A 23,178-nucleotide genomic window follows, 5' to 3' on the forward strand; every position below is an offset into this window, starting at 1 on the left:
AGAATCTCTGACACTGATTGTGTGGGCCTGGTGTGAGATTTTGTGGAGAGTTTGGCTATCCTGCTGGTTACTGGCTGCCAAGAGCACCAGTGGATTTCCTGCAAAACTAGTAGAGGTTTGTCGAATTGAACACTGAAGTACCCCAAGCTGATTGTTTGGGGAACTTCAGGATCCATGTAGACCAGGGGTCCCCAAACTTTTTAAACAGGGGGCCAGTTCACTGTCCCTCAGACTGTTGGAGGGCCGGACTGAAAAAAACTATGAACAAATTCCTATGCACAAATGATTGTAAAATGTTTGATTTCACCTCTCAGCCTTTCTGTCATGATCTATTTTTAGAACAGTGACCAAAGTATGTCAAGTACAGGGTGGGCTCCAAATATTGTTGGGGAGGCTGTGGAATACCTTCCCCTGTTAAAAAAAAAGCAGAACTTTCCCAATGAAGCATTCCATCTAACCCAGGATCAGGTATCTTCCTGGGTTCTTTCCTCCCTAGCAGCCAGCGAGCGATTCGCCAGCCTGGCTGATGCCAATGGGAGTGAGGTGGAACAGAAAGCCTAAGAGCAACACATGGAGTAGCCGAGAGGGAAGGGCGGAGCAGGCGTTGCCACGTGTAAGGTTTCCAACTCTGGGTCAGAAAATGCATGGAGATTTGGGGGTGCCATCATGTAACTGCAATCAACAGCCGTTGGGGCTGGTTCCTCCTCTCCCTCGAGCCCCCACTGCACATGAATCGAGCCATCGCTGCCATGCCTGGTGGGCCGGATAAATGCCTTCAGGGGGCCACATTTGGCCCCCGGGCCGTAGTTTGGGGACCCCTGATGTAGACTCTTTGTCCTGGAAGCCCAATCGATCTCAATATTCCTCCCTGCTTTGGCGGTAGTCAGATTTACGCTCACCTGTGGAAACTCATATATACAACTGGTTTCTGGAATTCTGCAGAATCTAAGACCCACCAGCACTTCTCTGGATGAGCTGGTAGAGGACTGGAATGCCCTTCTTTGAAGCCATTGGTGAGATTGCCCCTTAATGTCCTCTTCACTTCCATACCAATCTAGCCTCCTAGTATACTGGGGAGCTGTGATGCAGCGAGAACTCAGATGACTAGAGCCAGTTTGGTAGTGATTCAATATTTTACATCCCTTTCTATGGGATCCAAAAGTGTTAGTGATTTGGCTATTGGCTGTAAGGCTTTTGCGAACTTTTTTGCAGATAAAGTCTTGTCACTTGGCTATGACCTCCAGACAACAATTGATATTGTAAGTGTCCTGGAGGCCTCTTGACTGTCTTCAGGTCCAATATGGGGCCATTTCAGTTTGTTCTCCGAGACCTATGTGGACAAAATACTGACAGTTGTGAAGCCTACTACTTTTCCTCTAAATTTGTGCCCATAGTGCCTGGTTAAGGCCAGTGCAATGAGGTGCGGTGACGCTTGTTGGAAATTATCAACCTCTCTCTTAAACTGGGAGTTTTCCCAGAGAGGCTAAAAGAGGTGGTGGTGAAACGGCTCTTAAAGAAATAATCTCTGGATCTAACTACTGCTCAGTCTCAAAACTATGTTGTTTCTGGGTAAGGTAGTTGAGAGAGTGCTGGTGGAAGAACTGCAAGTATTCTTCGATGATCCATTGGTGCTGAACCCATTCCAGTCTCGCTTCTGGCCTGGCCATGGGACAGAGGAATCCAGCACTACAGTGCAGATTGCACAGCCCTGAGGAAGGGATGTGGAGGCTGCACTGGGATGCTGGATTCTGGTCAGCATGGTGGACTCTACCTTTTTCCCTGCCCAAGGAGTACCCAGGGCACAAGCCCGTTCCCACCCCCCTAATTATGCCTCTGAGCTGGAGATTTCCATTTATGACCATAAAGTATTCTTGCTGCTACCATGTATAAAAACAAAGTTCCATGTTTTCTTTTCTGAGATCTATGCAAAAGTCCTAATTGATAAGCTTCTTGTTTCATTTATTAGCATTTAAAATCTTTTGAATAATAGTATGCACTGATTTCTAAAATTTCCTAGCTTTCCCACGTCCACCATTAGTGATAAAAGGTCCCTCCTTGATGTTCCATTTCAAAGACTTATTTGAAACATTTTAATACATTTTTGTCAGTTTTTCTAGTGTCATATACCATGATATGTTGTTCTGTAAACATTATCTTTCAAGTTGGAACACAATGTGTATTTATTCCCTTTTGACCACATATTCTCCCATTGTTCGAATTGAATATTATACCCAAAGTTAGCAGCCCATTTAATCATACATTCTTCGCCTGTTCTCCTTCTGTTTCCAGTCTCAACAAAATTTAATACATCTTATCAATAACATGTTCATCATTAGTACACTTGTAGATAGTTCTCTTTCAACTTCTGTCTTGGTATCCTCAAAGCCATACATTTTTTTTGGTCTAATTTAAATCTGATCTGTAACTGTACATAAGAAACCAATAATAATTAATACCTTTCGCCTGTAGTTGCACTCTCGTTTTCATTGTTCAATCTTAAGAGCAATCTACGATATCAATATCAAAATCAAACAAACATTTTTTCTGTGGCAAGTATATGGAATGTATCAGTACATAAGCAGAGCTTGCTGGTGATGGAATCTTATGACGAAGCCTCCCATCAACTGGAATGCTCAACTCTGAGGCTCAAACCATGTTGCTATGAGAAAAGAGATGAATGGATGGAGCTGGGTCATGTTTGTATGATCCTTGTGTGCTCCTATAATTCTTGCCTCCTCTCTTGAGTTTGAATTTTGAAGCTGTACTTAAAGAGAATGTGTGGTGGCTTGCAGTGATGAAAAATCTCCTCACATATTAGGAAGGAAATGCCACTCTGAAGCTTAAGTTTCTGATCTGGAGTTTGAAGTGCAATTTGCACTACTTAAGCAGCACAAAGCTTCGAATAAGATCTTTTCAGAAGCTATAACTTGGCAATCATTCGCACTAAAGCTGGGAAAACTGTGTTCAGGAGAATGCCACCAAGAAAATGAAATAATCCAAACCAAACACAAATACAAAAATCAGTTGCAATGTCAACTGCAGATAGAAAAAATATACAAGAATTAATATTAAATATTACTCAAATGATTGAGATAATGAATTATACAAATAGAAATGTTGGAAAGATAGATGTAGATTTGGTGAATATAAAACAGAAAAGAGAAAACATTAAAGATTGTGGACTTGGAGAGAGGTATAATGTAGATTGCTGAAAATTTCAAAAGCAGTTAAGGATTGATGCTTTGGAGGAAGGGAATCAGAAGGCTGATCAGGAGAGATTGATGATTGAAATAAAACAGAAATAAAAATTTCTAAGAATCAGCTTTGAAAGAAATAGAAGATGATGGAGACATTCTATTCTCCAAGCACATTATGATTCAAAACTAAAAGTAAGGGACAAGGAGATTATATTAACGAAAGAAATATCAGCATGGATTTTGAGGGGGAGGAAAGAATTTAGTTTCATTAACATTCTCAAAAAATAATGATATATACTTTTACTGGGAAGTTCCTGAGGGTATTTCTTTTGTGTTTAAGGGGAATAGAAAAAAAACCTAACAAATGTGCTAGAAACCAAAGAGTTCTTTATCAAAATATTTTAAAAAATCTAAAATAAAGTAAGGAAGAAACTACCCATTTAGATAAGAAATAAAACTTAGCTTTCTTGTTTTTTGCTTTCTTTCTTTCTTACAAATATAATTTAAAATACTTGGTAGAAATATTTGAACTTTATCATGGAATGTGAATGGGTTAAACATACCTTGTAAATGAAGAAGAGTTTTTCAGTTTCTACAGAAAAGGAAACATTACAGTGTTTGACTAATATTTGAATAATGAGTTTTTGAATAATGAGGGTAAGATGTATTTGATGAGTAAGCAGATCAGTTTGGAATTTATAGCCACCTGTGATAATAATAAGAAAAATGGAATTGCTATATATATCAAGGATGGTCTGAAACCTAAATTATTGGTATCAGATAAAAAGAGTAGATATTTGTTGAATAAAATTATGTATAATGGTATAAAAATCTTGTTGATTGGGGTATATGCATCAAATTATACAGAAATAATGATGACGGGATACACGAATAGAGTTGCAGAACCTATAATTGATAAAAAACTGGAAGATGTAAAGAAATGAGGTATAGTGCAGGAAAATAACCACATGTGTTTTTGAATTAGCAGAAAATATTAATCTTATTCATGTGTGAAGGAATAGAAATAAAGGAGAATATGAATTCACTTTTTTCCAGCAAAACATAAATCATGGTCTAGGATGAACTCAGTATTGATATCAAAACAAAATATTGACTACAGATGTAGAAATTCTTCCAGGTGTAATCTCAGACCATAAACCAGTATTGTTAAAGCTCAAAAACAGCAAGAAAGAAGAACAGTTCAGGTCGTTTCTAAACAATACATTGTTACAATACAGAGTCATGGTGATTGCTTGTAAATCTAAATTTTAAAAGTTCATTGAATTAAATTTGCATAAAGAGGTAGAAGATGCAGTAGTGTGGGATTCAAAGCTTTTAAAGAGGAATTCTGATAGCTCACAATGCCTAGGAAAAAATTGAGGGAACAAAAGTTACTGAAAAGTTCAGGAAGAGATTAAAAAATGGAAACAGAACTATTGCAGAAGCCCAAGAAAGAACATATTTTAGTAAGATTGAACATATTGAGACAAGTAGACATGATTTTAAATGAATAAATTAATAGACACATGATGTTGGTTAAAGGGAAAAAACCTTTTGAATCAGCAAAAAAACCTGGAAAATAGTCTGGAAACTAAAGAGATATCAAAATAAAAGGATAGATAAAATTTGAGAAGGAGAAATAATGGTAGAAGATAGTACCAAAATCATGGACAAGCTCAATGAATATTATTCAAAATTATATATAAAAACAAATATAAATTAAACTGAGCAATGAAGAAAAAAACTTAATAGAACTATTACAAAGTTTAATGAGGAATATAAATCAATTTTGAATGGAGAGATTATGATGGAGTAATTGAAAGCTGCTGTAGCAAATTTAAAATTAGGAAAAGCACTGGGACTGGATGGTCTCACTGCCAAGTTTTGTAAGTGTTTCTTTGAGGAACTGTCTTATCCTTTATCCGAAATAATGAATGGCATTAAAGATAATGGAATATCAAACCCGTGGAAAGAGAGAAGTATTACATTAATTGCTAAAATGGAAAAAGTCATACCAAAGGCAAATGAGTTTAGACCCATTTCACTTTTGAATTTAGATTACAAATTATTTACCCCAATAATTGCATCAAAGTTGAAAAACATATTGAAAGATCTGATTCATGAAATTTAATGGTAGATGGTGGTCTGACAAAATTTGTATATGAAAAATCATTTCTTTACAAGGATAGAAGACAGGGACTGCATTGGCCGATCCACCTTCCAAGTGATTCTTGATAACCTATAACTTTCTGTTACATATGAGCCATAACACGATGATATGAATTTATGTAGTGCTCAAGCTTGCTATATTTCAACTTAAATGTTGTGTATCAACGAACACATTAAGCCTTCCCAGCAGAGTGATTTGAAAAATGCAAAAAGTATGCTGCTCATAGAACATATAAGCTGCTTAGGAACTATTATGGGTGTGGGCCAAGCTACAATTCATTATAATTTTGTATCCAGACTTTAGGCTGGGGGCGGGGCGAGGAGGAGATTTTTACTGTGATTGGTTATTTTCAGTGATAGGATACTGGTTTGAGATTTTTCAGGTGCTAAAGTTCGGAACTAATTTTCAATAAGGAATATATACAGCTGTCTGGGGCAGCTGTTTATAAAGATAATGGCCCCAAATTTGTACAGGACACAGTTCTCTCTGTCTGATCTGAAAACACCTTACGTTTCAAGCAGATTTAACAAAGTGTTCTTATTCTACAGACCCCCTTATTCTACAGACCTCTCCACAGCTGTACTCTCTGTACTGATTCCTGAAATGGGGATCAAAAGGTAGCCTAACAAGAGAACTCTGGCATTTTTTAAAAAGTGCTTACATTTTAAACCTTTTCACTGAAAAACTCCACATTTGCTATTTTTCCTTGTTGTAGTCTGTCTCCTTTCAGAAAGTTGAAAGTGCCTTTGTTGGCACAGTCTCCCCCCGCCCTTTCTGCTACCCTGCCATTATTCCCTATGGGGATATTTTAAGAGGAGCTGGAGTGGCTGTTTTTCAATCTGGTGGCACCAAATTGCAGCAGAGAGAGTATTGCCTGTCCCATGAGAAAACCTCAAGTTTAAAAAATATATATATTGGATCAAGGTTCAAATTCTGCGGGTCCCTGAACAACCTGTCCCAGCTCTCTATTTTCCCAGCCATAGTATTTGCAATGATCAACAGGTCTGTGCCCTGAAAAAAGAGGATAAGATGTGTGACTCTCTGCGACTTATCTCTAGAAGTGATTGGCTGGAAGCACTGTGAGCTCCTCCCTTACAATGACCCAATTGGAAGGGGAAAACTCAACTACCTAGGAAATCAGTAGACTCAAAGAAAAAAGGAAACATATCAGTGTATACTTTAGCCATTTAGCAGCACCTGAAGATGAAAAACAACACAGATTGTTTGGGAGGGAGGTTTTGTTACCATTCCTGAAGATCACAATAATGACCCCGAACCAGAGAGTGAGTTTGTTTGTTTGTTTGTTTGTCTGTTTGTTTATAGGCCGCCTCACCTCTGAAGGGCTCGAGTTCCATATATATCTTTGGGTTGGGAATTTCATAATGTACACATCCAGCTATTGCCATGGATTGAAGTTGCAAGTTCACATTATGTGCAATAAAAATTTAGTAGAAGTCTATTTTGTACTTGTAATGAAAGTCATTTGCTAACATACTTTGTCAGAACAATAATGCATTTTTGTGCATTAAGCTATAAGTATGCCTTTGGATCCATACACCATTATGATTAGCACTGACCCATCTTCATGCAGTATTAAAGAATATTTTATAGAAAGCTTATGCATGGGTGTGGTTCACTGTTAGCGATTACCCATGAAATTCAGCTTGAATTATCTCTATTTTGTGCAGCATTCTAGGAATTATTAAACTTGAACGATCTCCCATTTCTGGATTTAGTAGACTACCCTACTCAATCCTCTTGTCATAATGGTATGAGGACAGAGGACCATGTAGGAGTCCCTCCTGGTTCTTGCCTTCCACTGCTTTGGAAATGACGGTCACTGAAAAGAGCACGCCAGTTGCTTTGGTTTTGGCAGCAGTGGGATGACAGTGCTCCAGCAGGGTGTCATTTAGTCTGAATGGATCGCTCTTTAATGTTTCAGATAATGTATGACATTCTTCAGGAGCATCTTTGTCACTAGTTACAAGGAGGCATATAAGTCACCAGGATAACATTATTTGCCTTTGAAGATATTTCAGACCTTTCAGTTATTACAAGATATGAGTGCCTCTGTTTGGATAAAAATTTAGCATTATGGACACACTGTATCTGTATTAAAATAGATTCACTGGCTGACAGTTTGCTTCCAAGCTCAGTTCAGGATTCCAGTTCAAAGCTCTTTGTAGTCAGACTCACATATATGAATGCCCATGTCTCTTTATTCACTATCTTAGATTGGCACACAGATCTTTTCTGGTGATTTCTTCCAACTGTGAATGCTGTTGGTTTCATTAAGGTCTCATTTTTTAAGGCTTCCTGCAGTATGAAAGAATCTCATGGAAGGGATGTGGAGTGCTTAATGTATAGCGTACACCCTCTCCACTAGGAGGCAGCTTTTGTCAGTGTAAGCATATGATTTTGTATACACCACAAATGTGTACTATCCAATTGACTCAAATATAAATTAGAACACTATCCAATATCTTCGTGTGTATTTTGCAGGTTCATATTTCTGCGAGCTGTAAAAATCTTAAGTGAGCTCTAAAATTCTCTGTCTTTTCAATTGAGCAGTCTATCATTTCTAATTTGAGATGAATTCAATCACAGGTTCAGTTATCACACAATGTGTTATCAAGTGTTGATTTAGAAATGCTTGGTATATGCCAGCTTGGAGCTGGAAGCTAGAATATTAGTGGGGAACATTAATTTACAATACAGTGCAGGTCACAGCATTTTCGATGTTAAAATAAATGAGGAGCAAGAGGTCACAAACATAAAGTTAGTTTAGTGAAAGTGGTGCCTCTTCATATTTCAGGTTCTCCACTTTCTACTTTTACACTTAGTGGCTAGAGAAAATAGGTCATTAAAACCCTTGTTGAATAGCAATCAGATATTTCTGCTCAATAAGATTAACCATTATAGATCAACTGAACTATTTAGACTATAGCCATTTCTGTAGAAGTTTGTCAAATGTGATAAGCTTCTGTTGCAATATGTATATATGTCTCAGTGAATTAGAACTAATTTTAAACTAAACTCCATCTTAATTATTATTCACTTGTGATTACCTTAAAATTCAAATGAAACATTGGTCAATTTGGGAAATGGGGCCAATGTGACATTAGTGAACCAAGGCACACATGATAGAAGAATGGAATAAAAATGAAGGGATACCTCCTCTGACTGGGGAGAGGGTAGTCCATAAAAATTTTTTTTTGCAGACTTCACAATTGGTTAGTTAATGAATATGAGCAAAAATCCTGCGATCTGCTACATATGTTTGTTTACTTTTGTGTTGAAATTACTGAAATTATTTGTTGCCACCATTCATCTTGACCAGGGGTCTGCAAACTGTGGCTCTTCAGATGTTCATGGACTACAATTCCCATCAGCCATGCCACTTGGCCATGCTGGCTGGGGCTGATGGGAATTGTAGTCCAGGAACATCTGGAGAGCCATAGTTTACAGACCCCTGATCTAGGCAGTCTTTATTTACACCCCAATTACTTACAGTCTAATCAAGGGGAAAGGAAGTAAACAGCAAGCTAGTTCCTCAGGTTTCCCTTGTCCTGTGGCAATACTAATATGTATTAAGCTCTAAAACATTGGTAAGCATACAGAAGCATCATTTGAATGACAAGGGAATTCTCCAGAACAGAGTCTCAGGGTTATGTTATTACATTACTCTATCAAGAAAAGAGATAAGATTGGTCTGGCATGACTTTTTTTTCAGAAACCCATGCTGGCTTTTTGTGATCACAGTATTCCTTTCTAAGTTCTGGCAGACTGTCTGTGTAATGATCTGCTCTTGCAGCTAAGAAGAACTACATGCTTGGAGAGAAGAAATGTGAATGGTATACAACTTAATAGAGCAGTGCTTAGAGCCAAATTGGACCTTGTTTGTAATATAAAGATGTACTAATAGGCCTGACACTTTTGCATCCAATAAGTTCCCTGTAGTGTAATTAAACATGATGAGTTTTGCCCCTGGCTACGGCAGATCCTTGTCTTGCTGTAACATAAAATTAGCCCTGTGGCAAGGGGTGCTCTCTGTCTCTGCCTCCAGTCCCCTGTTCTGCAAGTTGGCCTCAGAAGCATCATTTGAGATAGCCTCATGATGCCTGGAAGTTTGATTCCCCAGTTCTATGCGAACCTAGCCACTAACTCCCTTCCTGGCCTTCTCACCCCCTTCTCTTATAGGGGTTGTTCCACCCCTGCCATCCTGTCAGCCAACTCATAGCCATGCATCCTTGCCTAGCCCTGCCCTCTCTTCCCTGAGAGGCTATCCCATCTGCCCATCTGCACCCAGTTCCTTCCTGCTGAAGATCTGCTGCTGGCCCCTCGCCACCGGTCAGGCATGGGGTGGACAGCTTTGCAGGGTGAATTCCTTACCCCTCCTGATGCACCCTGGAGGAGGTGCCTGGGCCCTCCCCCTCAGCTCTCCCATACAGCCCTCTGGTGGCACAGCTGGGCACCTGTTTTCTCTGGCTTCTGGGAGGCAAGCTATCATGCTGCGAGACCCAGAGAGGCATTCCTGTTGCTTTGCCCCGGGGAACCTCCATTGCCTCACCAGATGCTGGGTGAATGCCTTTTCCAGTGCCCTCCACCTTGGGTTTGAAGGAGAGCAAGCTGCCCAGGCAGCAGGAAGGGAGACTCCAGAGGCCCAGCAGGGGGCCAGTGGGTGTGTCCTGGGTGACTGACAGGGCTCCTCCTTCTATTTCAAGACAAGCTCATCTTATTCTTATCTTCATGCAGTATACTAATATTTCATGTAATGTTAGTGGGGATATCTGAATACTTTCTCTAAACCTCTCCCCCCATTCTTAGACCAAGCAATAAAGCCAAAAAACCTAAATAAGATCCAAATGTAAAAAAGCCCTTCCCTTCAACTGTTCTCTGCAGCCTCTAAAAAATGAGCATCAAAATAATTACATGGAGAGTCAGAGTCCTCTAAAAGGAATTAAAGCTTTTGCTTTACAGTTGGACCGGTTATTAAAACATTGTATAATCCATTTTAAATTCGGTTGGAATACATAAGGACACCGCAAAGAAGATTCTATGTAACTTTAAACTAACCAGAGAATCCAAATAAGAAGGAAGATTCCCCTTAGATAGAAAGCCCAGGACAAGCAGTGAGCATGCCCTCCAAGCATCAAAATGAATGTAACTCTTATCTCTAGCATAGGTCGGTTTGGCCACATGTTTTGTTTTTTTTACATTGATCTACAGAAAAAGAGAAAAGGTCCTTCATCTTCACATTTACAAGTGATAACTTGTGTTCAGAACTAGAGCCAGGGAGCCTTAGAAGAGTCTCCAAGCTTCCCTCTGGGGCCTCAAAGAACAGATGGAACCAGAATTTAAAGGCAAATACCCAGGCACAAGCTTTTGTTGAACTAAGACCAAAGTCATAAGGAAGGACTAATGGTGAAATGCACCTAGGGAGCCTAGGCGGAATCTAAATTAGGATATATTTTGAATGTTCTGATCTATTGTCTACTTTGATTTTGTATTCATGATGTGTAACATATTTCATGAACACATATACTAACTAGAATGTTTAGCTTTTAATATTACTAGGAAAAAAGTAGACATTTATGTCCTCTGGAATGATTTGAATTCTCTTAATTAGCATATTTTGTCTTTGTTATGCTGTATTGGCTACTGGTAAACATTTTTTTAACTTGTACACCCATATGAAATTGTCATATGATGTTATAAATATTATAGCTGTTCTTGCTCAAATGATTTGAGCTCAAAATAATAACAACAAATGATGAAAGATAGCTTTCACTAGAAACTGTCAGGTATTGAGATTGCCAGTAAAATACCTACAGTGCGTTCAGAATTGTCTTCTGAAGTTATCATGTGTAAACTACTAATGGGAGCTTTCTTTTGATAGCTGGTTTTTTAATTGAGTTCTGTTGAAAATCAAACAGTAGGGGAAGTCAATTTTATCATTAATTTCAGCTTTGTTTAACTGACACCCCGGAAACCTTCCTAATTTTGTCTATGATGATGGGAGGGAGCTAATTATATACAGCTTAGGGAACAAATAACATACTTTTTTCTAAGCTATGGTCACCTTCAAATATGTGAGCTAAAACTTGTACTAATTCTTACCTTCGGTCTTAGATTCTTCTTTTTTCTTTTTCTTTTTCTTTTTTAAAAAGATTTACTATAATCCCAACAAATGAGAAATTATAATATAATCAATATTAATGCAGTATTAATATAGTCAAATGCGTTCAAAAATAATAATGTTGATATAATTTGGGAATAATACCAGCAAAGAGGAAAATGGGTCACAATTTCAGTATGCCATGCAACAAAATAATTTATATCATGTTTTTCATATAGTTTATATTAACAATTAAGATGAAATGTTTAATTGGGAAAAGTCAACATATATCAAGTGGCAACAAATATAAGTCAAGCTACCCTTGAAAAGTGTCCTGTGAATCACATTTCAAAAGAATTAGAACACAGTATGTAATCTTATTGTCTTTTCTTATATATTGATTCTAAATTCAATATAGTGGTTACCAACATTTTTTCATTCGTGTACCCCCAGCAACCCATTTCCCTGAAATTGTAATCCCATATTATCAAAATGTCTGTAATTAATGCAGTTGCTCTTATTTCAGATGTGTATGTTGTAACTGCAAATAAATGGCCCGATACGGGATTAAAAGCAATGAAATAATATGAACAGTTCATATTTATTTACACTCAAAGCTCAAATGGTAAAATGAGCTCAAGTTAATAGTTAACACAAATACTACATTGCATATACATTTTAATCTAGTTTAATCAATCTAATCTAATTTATTTAATTTATTAATGTTGAAGAGGATGGGTAGATTAAGATTGAATATGCTGATCTATAAAAAGTCCCCAATTTAATAATACTGTGTCCTTATTTATCCTAAACTGTGTCTCAGGTACTTTTATTCCCTGGTTTAAAGGGTTTAGTGTAAGTAACAATGTAAACAGTGATTTCTTGTTTTGTTTTAATTTATTTACTTCATTTATATCCCACTTTACTCCCAAATGGTAATCCTAAATGGTAATCCTAAATCATTCCATTCCTTTTTTATCCTCATAACAACCCTATGAGGTAAGTAAGATAACTCTGTGAAGAATACCAATGAAATTTTATAAGCACCTCTTGTTTGGGGAGCGAGGTTCAAGAACACTGTTTCGGGGAGTGGGGGGGGGGAGCAACACCGCATTGATTTGGTGGTGGTGCCTGTGCAAAGGTTCCCCCCAAAACGGTGTTTTACATGGAGGGGAATCTAGCACATGTTCCCCTTCTTCAAAAGAGGGTGGTCACTGGAATGGCTTTGTCTCTTTCATGGGGGGGGTATGTTGGGAAAGGGGCTACAATGTGAATATACTTGTCATCATAGGTATATCAATATAAATGCAATTTAAAGGGCTTTAACATATGAAGTTATGGGTGTGGTTAGAGCTGTGCCTTTAAAAGGAGTTGATGGGTAGAGTTAAGAGAACCAGGAAAAGCTGCAGAGGCCTATTGAGACCAGCAAACTGACTTGGGGCAGGCAGAGAATGGCTCTTCATGTGTAAACACAGAAAAAGGCTAGGAGACTCCTGTGAAAGTCCGCTGCACACTGAAGAGCCTTTGAAGAGCCCTGAGGTAAGCATTCTATACCTAATGGGCCATTATGCTTATTTAGAAGGCAACTCTTTTTGTTGTGGAAGTGGCCTAAACTACCTGTAAAAGGTGGCCCATAATTTCATTAACAGTGGTAGTTATAAGAAGATGGGGTACAACTGTCTGCTTCTAAACATTGCTGTTATTGAGAGATGTGAAATGGCCAGACCACATTCTGGCTATAACCTTTTATTATGCAGTTTTATAATGAAAACCAAACAGGATAAAAATCCTGAATCTGCTTCAGAATTGCTGCTAACTGGGCAATTTAGGCTGATTTGTTTTGCTTATTTTACTATCCCTTCCTGATTACTTCAGTTCACAAGCTTCAGCCACCCAGCCGCATTGCACCACTACTTCGTTGGTTCTTTTAGTGGTATGTATGCTGCAACTCTATTGAATGCGCCAATGTGCATATTCTGAAATCTGAATTCTTATTCAGGGCCATCCTGCTTATATATTTTTTTCACATTCTTATTTTTTTTCCGCATTCTAAAGATTGTGTCTAGCCAGGCTTTTGACTAGCCATCAAACTACCACTGTGAGTGACTACAGCACCATCAAGTTACAAACAGCTTTTGGTGATCACATAAAGGGTCTTTCAAGGCAAGTGAGAAGCAGAGGTGGTTTGTCATTGTCTTACTCTGCTGAGTCTTCCTTAGTGGTCTCCCCTCGAAGTACCCACCCTGCTTAGTTTCTAAGATATGATGAGACTGGGTTATACTATGCTGCCCTCCCTGCCATACTACCATTAATATTATTATCACTTCTCTGGGTCTACTGCTTTATCCTTTGTTATTTGTATGTTGTATCTTTTTTTTTTGCAATAGTGATTAGAGTTTTCATTTTGGTTAATATAGCATAGATGCGGATATAGAAGTTAGATTTATGTTTTTAATGAATAGACCCATAATGACACATAAGGTGACATTTAATACAAAGTAAAATTGTGGGAAGTTGCTGGTTTTTAATAATTCACCAGAATGTATTTTAGGTGGTTCATTGAAATAGAAAGCATTAGTTTGGGGTTGTTGGGTGTTTTTGTGTATTTTTTTTTTCACAAGTGGAGTAATATCTCCCTCTTTTGGAAAACTAAGGCATAGCCTGTTTTGGAGATAAGGTTTTGCTGCTTGGTTTGAAGTCCTTTATATTTCTTAATAAAAATAGGCTGACAAAACATTTATGGCAAAAATGAGAGAATGGTATGCCTAATTTGTTTTCTGGCAGTTGATACTTATATTAAATATTTAATAGGAATTTATAATGCCAATGATTATATTTTCTTTAATGAAGTGATAACTGTGTCTAGATCACAAAAATGTCTACATAGCATTGTATCATATTTGTGAAGAAAGTCAAAGTGCTACGCATACTCTACAGTGTACAGGATTCTGGTTTGAATCACTGCAAAGACTTTTCTTACCACCTTCAGTTTCTTCTTGCTGTATTCCCTATCCAATGTTGAATACTCGCATTTGGAGATTAGCTCATGCCTGCCATTTGCTCTGTGTTACCTATGCAAGCAGGGGACTTTCAAAGACTTGTGGAGGGCATCTCATATTCCTCTTCCATTGTTTCCTCTTTCCCTTTATTTTATTTATTTATTTATTGGATTTCTAAACAGCCTTCCCCCTAGGGGCTCAGGGCGGTGAACAACAGTAATAAACAGTAACAACAGTATAAAACATCTTAAAACAACACATAAAACAACTATTTACCATAATAAAAAAGGAACCATATATCATCAGATGGCGTTTCATCCCTACCCCCCCCCCCTTCACCTTTATGCCCATGGGAGGCCAAATGAAATGGCAGTGATGTATTTAACCAGGCTGGCCAAATGCCTGGCAGTGCAGGTCCATCTTACAGGCCCTGCAGAAACTCTGCAAGTCTTGCAGGGCCATGATCTCCCTTGAAAGCCTGTTCCACCAGGTGGAGGCCATGGCTGTAAAAGCCCTGGCCCTTGTAGAGGCCAGCCTGATAGCTTTAGGGCCAGGGATCACCAAGAGGTCCTCCTCCGATGAACGGAGGGGACTAATAGGGCAATATGGAGAGAGGCGGTCTCGCAGGTATGTAGGTCCAAGGCCATGAATGGCTTTGAAGGTCAAGACCAGCACTTAAAACATGACCTGGAACTCGATCGGCAGCCAGTGCAGATAGTATAGGACTGGAGTAATCTGGTTCCTGCTCGATACTCCTGTAAGAAGCCTGGCTGCCGCGTTCTGTACGAGTTTCAGTTTCTGGATCATGGCCAAAGGCAAGCCTGCATAGAGCTAGTTACAGTAGTCTAGCCTGGAGGCGACCGTTGCATGAATCACAGTGGCTAGATCAGGATGGGAGAGATACAGGGCCAATTGCCGTGCTTGCCGCAGATGGAAAAATGCCGTCTGAGCCGTTCGGGTGACCTGGGCCTCCATTGATAGTACTGGGTCCAGAATCACCCCCAGACTTTTGGCAGATGAGGCTAGCTGTAAATCCTTCCCATTAAGCACAGGCAGGCCAAAGAACACCGGACGTTCTCCCCGACCCAGCCACAGGACTTCTGTCTTTGTAGGATGTAATTTCAGCCGACTCACACTCAGCCAACCAGCAGCAGCATCCAAACAATGCTGGAGAGCCTCAGGGTCCATAGACGGTTGGCCCTCCATCGTGAACATGAGTTGCGTGTCATCTATATATTGATGACACCGCAGCCCGAAACTCCGGACCAGACTTGCCAGGGGATGTATGTAGATGTTAAAAAGCATCGGGGAGAGGATTGCTCCCTGTGGCACCACACAAACTATGGGATGTCATCTGGAGTTCTCCCCCCCCCCGCCACATCACCTGCAGTCCCTGGTCTTGGAGAAATGAAATCAGCCAGCACAGGGCTGACCCCCTAACTCCAACACCAGCGAGGCGGTGGACCAAAAGGTCATGATCTACAATATCGAATGCTGCAGTGAGATCTAACAACACCAACAATTTCGAACCACCTCTATCCAAGTGAAGCTGGAGTTCGTCCACAACAAAATGTCAACCCAGTGTTCTGTAGCAATAAAAAGTCAGATTCTATGTTGTGGATTATGAAGAAATAAAACAGCCAATATTTTACAGGACTGAAAATAAAACAGCCAATATTTATAATGCCATATAAATCTATGATGTGGCCATATTTGGAATATTGTGTGCAGTTTTGGTCACTGTATCTCAAAAAGAGCATCACAGTGCCAGAAAAAGTTCAGAAGAGGGCAATCCAAAAGGATTAGGGTGTTGGAACACTTTTGCTATGAGGAAAGTCTGAGGTTCCTGGGATTTTTCAGTTTAGGTGACTGGGTGGATATGGTAGAGATTTTGTAAAATTATTCATAGGCCGGGGAAAGAGAGTGGATAGAGATGACTTTCCTCTTCCAAAATACTAGAATTTGAGGGCATCCAATGAAGCTGATTGGCAGTAGATTCAGGATGAACTACTTTACTTAATGAGTAACTGAAATGTGGAATTCACTGCCTAAAGACGTAGTGATAACTGCAGACATAGACAACTTTCTAAGGGCACAGATTCCTGAAGGGTCGATCTGTTAGTGGTGACTAAGGGAAACATTCACATTCAAAGATAGTAAACCTCTGAATACCAGTGCCGGGAGAATACCAGGCATCAGGGGAAGGCCTTGGCCTCTGTGCTCTGTTGTTTGGTCTCTAGAGGAACTATTCTACTACTCAAAGGGAGAGGATGCTGGGACTACAGATGGACCACCTATCTTGAGGACTGGCTGGACTTTTCTTATGAACATCCAATTCTGTGGCTTCTAATTCATGGTCCAAATAAGAACAGATGTGAGATTTTATCTGCAAAGTGCTTAGCAAAATTATTGTACTTGGCTTCTGTATGCCAGAGCCCAACAGGCCCCTAAGCATCCAGGACAGTTCCACAGGTCTACTTTGTGAGGATAAAATGGTGGCAGATAAATATATTTGGTGCCATCACCACCACAGGTTTTCAAATGAACTCTAGCCTGTGCCTTATTGGTTTTGTTCTGAGTCTTTCTGTACTATTACTCTTGCCATTTCATTGTCTAACACCCTGCTAGATGTGAAGGAGGGTATCTAGGTGTGTTTGGCTCTAGCACTGTGCCATATTTTTTCCCTGCAGCTCATGGGTACTGGCAAGAGCATCTACCTATACTAGCAGGGAGGCATACTCTAATGCCATATGAAAACAAGTTGGATCCATCAGCCTTAGTAGATTGTATTTCCAAAGGGAATTTCCAAGCAGTTCCAATAACATTCAATGCTGTGAAAGTTGTGAGTTTTAATCTGTATTATTTAATAAAGAATTGCCTCAGTGGTTGCCTTAGGATTTGAGGACTGTGTGAATACACATATATGCCCTTTCATTTTCATTCACCACCTTTATAACAAGCAGTCTAAATGTAAATAGATACTTTAGACACACTTAAGGAATAGAGCATACTGTGGACAGTGTCCAACCCCCCGACCCCCATGTTACATTCTCATCTGGTTATAGGATTCAGGTAGTGATAAAATAAAATTGATCTTGATAGCTGCTGCCCAATGACAACGTAGAACAATTCACATCATCCAGATTGATAATGAAGTGTGACTGTATGTAATGTACTAATGTTAGTTGCTCTAGAAAACATGAGTGTGTTAAAATATTTAAAATTTGGGGATTTAAATCTACAACTAGTGCTCAGATTCCTCCATGCTTAACATGACAAATGTAAAACTTCATTCCACCTTATTACACCAGTTTTGATGTGGACATTCCTGAATTAGTCTTCTCAAACATGCTGTCACAAAACCCTAAGAAATTCAAGCAAGTAACCATCCAAGCACTTTGTGTTCTTCTAACCAGTGAAGCATGTGCCATTCTTGTCTCATGTACAGCCAAATAGTGGGAACTAATGATAATAGAGCTAGAGTTTTTTCCAATCTGTTCTTTGAAGTTCCTTAAACACTTTCATTCTCCTCACACAGAATAAAGTTCTTAAACCAATGTGTTCTTCCCTGCCAAATGTTCACTTTAACATCAAAGTTTCAGCCACTATAAAGTTACATTTATATTATCCTGTACTGATAATGAGACAAAGCCAGTGAAGGTTTATGGATCTGTTTTGTTTCTACAGTTCAGAAATGCAGCACATATAGAACTGTGTGTCAATGCATTTGCCCCTTCCACAGGCAGAAGACCAGCCCCCAGAGGAGCCGCACTGGTGACCAGTCAAACCAGAGTGTTTCCGGTGCTGGAGGTGATGTTAGTCTACTTCCACCCTAGGTTTGCAGGCAGTTGCGCTGTAGCTCAGGACTTGGGCTTATGCCAGCCTTTTATGTCACAGCCCATACCTTGGACTTATACCACCATTAAGCCTATAGAGGGCTTTCCAGTGGCAGGGGATTTGGGGGTGGGGTGGGGTTCTACCTCCTTGCACTGCCAGAAAGTCTTCTTGAGGCAATGGGGTGGCACCACAGCAGTTAGACTGAAGGTTGGATTGCTGCCTATCACAGATACTATCCCAGCTAGAACTGTAAATACCTGTACATGACATGATAAATCAAAAGAAATTAAGGAGCCATAAATCTTGTACATATAATACATTAGTGATTGTGACTTCCTCAAGTATAGTGAGGAAAAGGAACAGAATGTCCCACAATCAGCCCCACTGCCTACGTAAACACTGCTTATTACTAGATGAAAAATGTTTAAGAACCGATATTTGTTTTAAAGGAAGTATACCCTACCCTCTTCAAAAACTACTTGAGGGAGCTATTAGCAGAAAATCAAACAGTTAAACCACAAGCACAAGAATTCAACTACTAAACAAACTAAAACACAAGCAATGAAACAAAGCATCATTATTTTGAAACACCAGGCAAGCAATGTAAAAGTAGACAAAAAGCCAAACAGCATAAAGCTGGGAGAGAACATGGAAAGGAGATAAAATTCAAATTCAACCCTGTTGAAATAGAAGTCTAGTTGGAAAGAACCTATTGCTGAAATAGGTCTTTCCAGTGAAAAAAAAAAAAGCATTACAGAGGAAGTTAGTTTAAAAATACCCTAAAAGTCTGACATGTAGGATTATGTCCCTATCACTGTTCAGATAGCCTGCCAACACAACATAATGGCATAATGAAAAATCAATAATATGTTGTTTGAAGCCTTCCACTGAGATTTTTTCTTTTTAAAGTAAATTAATTTGCTGCCCTATAAACATTCTTAGCATGAAGCTGCTTGAAAATAACTGTTGGCAAATGTGACTTTTGAGCAAGTGACTAAAATACAACTGGACATCAGAGACTGTCATCATGCTAAATACTGTTTGAGTGGAACAGCTTTAATATAAATATGCAAATATCAGAAACTGGTTATTTACAGGGACAGTGTATAAGAAGCTATTATCTCTATCCTCTGCAATTTATAGTATTCCATTAGCCTGACATTTGTGTGAAATGCAAGCTTTTATGAATACACAATGTGGAAAGACTGAATTGAGCATTCAGAAACAACAAACCATACTTCTAACAGCTTAACTGATTTAGATTTCCAGAGTGGAGCCCTGGCCAGAAGTACCAATACTACAGTATTATCTTTCTGCTAATGGGGATCATTATTGACGTCTGAAAATCTTCTACAGCCACCTCAGCTGTAGAATTAGGTAGTCTTTATTATATCAATAAATCTTTTTCTAGCCTGATCCAGATCTCATGGTCAGTCACACACTTTAAACAAGCTGACTGAAATTAACCTGGTTATCATGATTACAAATGGGAAATTTGTATACATACACATTCAAGCCTGGGGCTACAAGTACCTCCAGGAGACATTTCAGTCAGCTGGACCCATGAACAGAAAATCATCCAGAGAATGCATGTGGGGTGACCCAGAATGTTCCTTCATGACCCATTCCAGAAATGTGCTGAATGTTTCAAAGACTACACATGCTTCTGAGCAGCCCATGGGCATGGCCTTATGCACATACCTCTGGCTTCCAAATTTAAATCCCAGGAGGCATAAATCAGTGATGGTGAACATTTTCGAGACTGAGTGCCCAAATTGCAACCCAAAACCCACTTATTTATCGCAAAGTGCCGTCATGGCAATTTAACCTGAATACTGATGTTTTAGTTTAGAAAAAAACGGTTTGCTCCAAGGCGCACATTACTCAGGAGTAAGCTTGGTGAAGCAACCGTGCAACGCTTTGAATGGGTGAATCACGACCCTAGGAGGGTTTACTCAGAAGCAAGGCCAGCCTAGATGTGTGTGGGGTGTGTGTGTGTGTGATTTTCTGCTCCTCCTACATGATGAACTCTGTGTGCGCGTGCCCACAGAGAGAGCTCTGAGTGCCACCTCTGGCACACGTGCCATAGGTTCGCCACCACTGGCATAAATCAACAGGGTGAATGGGGAGCAATTGGAAGGCCGACTGTCACATTTTGTGAATGGAGTCTCTGGGCAACAGGAGCAGATGATACCAGCTGCCTGATCAAGGAAGGCATAGCACGCAGATCAGAAACTCAGGTCTATCGCATTATTCACTGAAGTTCCCTTTGGGTACAAAAGGTGTTGAATGAGTAAATCCTGCAAGCCACTTGGACGCACCCCAGAATGTAGGGATCATTGCCCTACAGGTTGGCAGAAGGGCCGCGACAGAAATACAGTGCTGGGCAAGAATAAGGTCCCAGACTTGGCCATGATCTGCAGGTTTTAAGCTCCGTTCCAGGACCCTGGGTTCTGGCTTCCATGCCTCAAGCACTGGGCAGAGGCGGGAAGTATCTTTGCACCAGTTGGCCAACTGTTTTATCCTGAAAGGGCAAATGCACTAGCCTGGTTCCTTGGCTTTTTCGCTCCTTCCTCCATCTTATAGGTGGTAAACGGCAGTGGCTGCAGGCTTGAGTATCTCTATTGGACATCTCCCACTCTGGCGTGCCCTTGGACTTTGCATAAGGGGCTCTTCTTGTCTGGGAGCTGAAGTGAGGAGTAGGCTATGAGCTGCTTTGTAATCCCAGGAATACCCCTCTGAGACAAATGCCATGGTTCCCCAAACAGTATTTGGCCACTTACCTATTTGCTGTATTGTCTGCTCCATCCAGTGCTGCTGCTGCTTGCTATTGAGAAATTTGATCCATCAAGGCAATAGGTGCTATGAATGTTTGGCCAGCAGTGGGATAGTTGCCAGTCACTCCAAACTCCACTTGACGAAAGAGAACGTCAGTTCAGTATGGGGCTGCTACCATCCCTGATGCCCCTTTCCATCATTGGCATAACTCATAGTGGTACTGTCTTGGGAGAATGCCCCATGGTTTGATTTGGGGCATACTGCTAGCCATGCGAGGGAGAAGGGGTAAGGCAAGGGCACACTCTCAGACTGAAGCTGCTAAACCCCCATTCCTTCTCATCTATCAGCATGCAGTGTGCAGTCATCCCTTTGGTGTTTTTCTCCAAAAATCGGACACCTGTACAGTTCGGAAACAAGAGTGTTAGCCACAGACCAAGAATTTGCTCTCTCCCTTGAATTCTAGTGCTAGATGACCCCTCTGTGCCCTCTCTCTGCATTTCTGGAGAATCTGGGCTCCCTAGTTTAAACAAGTGATGCTGGAATCCACCTCCAAACAGCATCATTTTCAATGGTGTTTAAACTAGGGAGCCCAGATTCTACTTTTAAATCCACCTTAAAGGGAGAATCTGGGGTTCCCAGTTTAAACAACATTGAAAGTGATGCTATTTTGGGGTTGATTCTCCCCCACCCTGAAACAGCATCACTTTCAATGTTTAAACTGGGGACCTCAGATTCTCCCTTTAAATCCATGCCAAAGGGAGGGGGATTTAAAAGGAACATCTGGGGAAATTTGGGGAGGGGGTGCCTGCTGTCAGGGGTGCAATTGTTAAGCTAGAAGCACCACACTTTCAGGGTATCTCTAGGAAACTCTCCTAATGATACCACCAAGGTTTGGTGAAGTTTGGTTCAGGGGGTCCAAAGTTATGGACCCTCAAAGGTGTAGCACCCATCTTCTGTTAGCTCCCATTGGAAACAATGGGTGATGGGGCACCCCCTTTGGGAGTCCATAGCTTTTGACCCCCTGGACCAAACTTCACAAAACCTGGCTAGTATCAGTAAGAGACTCTCCTGATAATACCTCCCAGGTTTGGTAAAGTTTGGTTCAGGAGGTCCAAAGTTATCAACCCTCAAAGGTGTATCCCCCATCTCCTATTAGCTCCCATTGGAAACAATGGAGGATGGGGCACCCCCTTTGGGAGTCCATAACTTTGGACTCCCTGAACTCAACCTCACTAAACCTGGGTGATAGCATCAGGAGAGTATCCCGAAACATCCCTGAAATTTTGGTGCTGCTAGCCTAAAAACTGTGCCCCCTGCAAGCCAAAAACGGAAAATCCACTAAAATACCCCCCAAAAACAAACGAACCCTGCATTTTTGGTGTCCGCCACAAGGGGGTGTCCTGGGCAACTGCCCACTTTGCCCAATGGGCATTATGCCCCTGTGTGACAGAGACCTCAGAAACAAGGTCCCATGCTGTGCTCTTGATCATGAGAACGATGGGGCTTCCAGTCCATGGTTTAGGTAGTCTAGGAAGGATGTGATAGGGTGCAGGAAGGATGTTTGCCCATTGCTAGAAAGAGATGTGTTTGATTGCAGCTATAGTCAGCTATACTGGGGCTTGTGGCTTGTGCTTTGCCTCTTCTTTTGCATGTGCTCATGTGAGCCACCCCACATTTTTAAAAATAACTTTTTGCCAGTTTGTGGGGATATTTCTGTTCTGGAGCAGCTTAGGAAGCCAACTAACTCATTCAATGAGCTAGAGTTGCCTTTTTCAGTGCTGTTGTAACAGGTATGCCATACACCACTGTATCTAGGGTGGTTGGCTCCTTCAGGGAACCACCAGCCACCATGCTGCCATACCTGTAGGATATTCTGGGTAAACCTTCAGGATATGCCAATGTAACACCTAGCCAGGTCCTTGAGGACTCCCCCCCCCAGAATAATGCTATAAAAGGAGTTGTTAAGTGCATGTGTTTGCTTGAAACTGTGCTAGCAAAATGCCTATTCTGAGACACATGTTGAAGAATCCAATCTCTCTCCTCTGTCTCAGGACTTCTAAAATGTGTGAGAGAGTAACC

At 40.3% G+C, this 23,178-nt stretch overlaps 1 protein-coding gene across 1 annotated transcript in view; it reads left to right on the forward strand.

Annotated features, from left to right (window-relative positions):
• GBE1 (1,4-alpha-glucan branching enzyme 1) overlaps positions 1–23,178 on the forward strand; it is a 120,474-nt gene that overhangs the window by 69,858 nt on the left and 27,438 nt on the right. The gene's annotated exons all lie outside the window — the stretch shown is intronic.

This window comes from Sphaerodactylus townsendi, linkage group LG04 (assembly GCF_021028975.2).
Source record: "Sphaerodactylus townsendi isolate TG3544 linkage group LG04, MPM_Stown_v2.3, whole genome shotgun sequence".
NCBI classification, from domain to species: Eukaryota; Metazoa; Chordata; class Lepidosauria; order Squamata; family Sphaerodactylidae; genus Sphaerodactylus; species Sphaerodactylus townsendi.